The sequence below is a fragment of the Leptonychotes weddellii genome, chromosome X, assembly GCF_054177405.1.
Source record: "Leptonychotes weddellii isolate Sample4059 chromosome X, ASM5417740v2, whole genome shotgun sequence".
In the NCBI taxonomy this organism is placed as follows: domain Eukaryota; kingdom Metazoa; phylum Chordata; class Mammalia; order Carnivora; family Phocidae; genus Leptonychotes; species Leptonychotes weddellii.
Window position 1 is genome coordinate 90,210,487 of NC_138385.1, and position 1,410 is coordinate 90,211,896.

The window sequence follows — 1,410 nt, forward strand, 5'->3', positions numbered from 1 at the left end:
AGAATTGCTTTTTTGTTTTGGTCTGAAGTAGGGACAAAGTTTTTCTTGGACATATGGCTATTTGGATATATGAATATATAATTGATACAGCATCATTTACTGAAAAGACAATCTTTCCCCTTTGTTTTCAATGGCCAACTTTGTTTTATATCAAGTATTCATGTATATGAATCAATTCTAAATTCCATCTTCTGTTCAAGTTATCTATATTCTGGCACTAATAGCAAACTTAATTAAGGTAGCTTTAAAATAATGCTTGCAACAGCCATTGCAGTACATTGAGCTCCACAGAGACAGCGCCCGGGCAAGTGAAAACCAGATGGGCACTGGGCGACTCTGAGCCTCCCTGGGGAAAATAATTAAATATGGGCAAAGGAGATCCTAAGAAGCTGAGAGGCAAAATGTCATCATATGCATTCTTTGTGCAAACTTGCCAAGAGGAGCACAAGAAGAAACACCCAGATGCTTCAGTCAACTTCTCTGAGTTTTCTAAGAAGTGCTCAGAGATGTGGAAGATCACATCTGCTAAAGACAAAGGAAAATTTGAAGACATGGCAAAGGCAGACAAGGCCCATTATGAAAACTTATATTCCCCCTAAGGGGGAAACAAACAAGAAGTTCAAGGATCCCAGTGCACACTTGGTGCTCACTTCAGCAGCACATACACCATTGCACCTAAGAGGCCTCCTTCGGCCTTTTTCTTGTTTTGTTCTGAGTATCACCCAAAAATCAAAGGAGAACATCCCAGCCTATCCATTAGTGATGTTGCAAAGAAACTGGGAGAGATGTGGAATAAAACTGCTGCAGATAACAAGCAGCCACATGGAAAGAAGCTGCTAAGCTGAAGGAAAAATGGGAAAAGGATATTGCTGCATACTAAGGTAAAGGAAAAACATACTAAGGTAAAGGATGCAGCAAAAAAGGGAGTCATCAAGGCTAAAAAAAAGCAAGCAAAAGAAGCAAGAGGAGGAAGACAAGAAAGATGAAGAGGATGAGGAGGAGAAGGAAGATAAAGAAGATGATGGATAAGTTGGTTCTAGTGCATTTTTTTCTTGTCTGTAAAGCATGTAACCCCTTCTGTACACATCTCACTCCTTTTAAAGAAAAAAAAAATTGAAATGTAAGGCTGTGTAAGATTTGTTTTTAAACTGTATGGTGTCTTTTTTTGCATAGTTAACACACTACTGAATGTGTTTTTTTTTTTTAAAGATTTTATTTATTTATTTGAGAGAGAGAGTGAGAGAGAGGAAGAGCACAAGAGGGGGGAGTGGGAGAGGGAGAAGCAGACTCCCTGCTGAGCAGGTAGCCCGATGCGGGACTCGATCCCAGGACTCCAGGATCATGACCTGAGCCGAAGGCAGTTGCTTAACCAACTGAGCCACCCAGGCGCCCTGAATGTGTCTTTAGATA

At 40.4% G+C, this 1,410-nt stretch overlaps 1 pseudogene; it reads left to right on the plus strand.

The window, feature by feature from the left end:
* The first annotated feature begins 365 nt into the window (after positions 1–365).
* LOC102751184 (high mobility group protein B1-like) lies at positions 366–1,192 on the plus strand (annotated as a pseudogene).
* Positions 1,193–1,410: the final 218 nt, after the last annotated feature.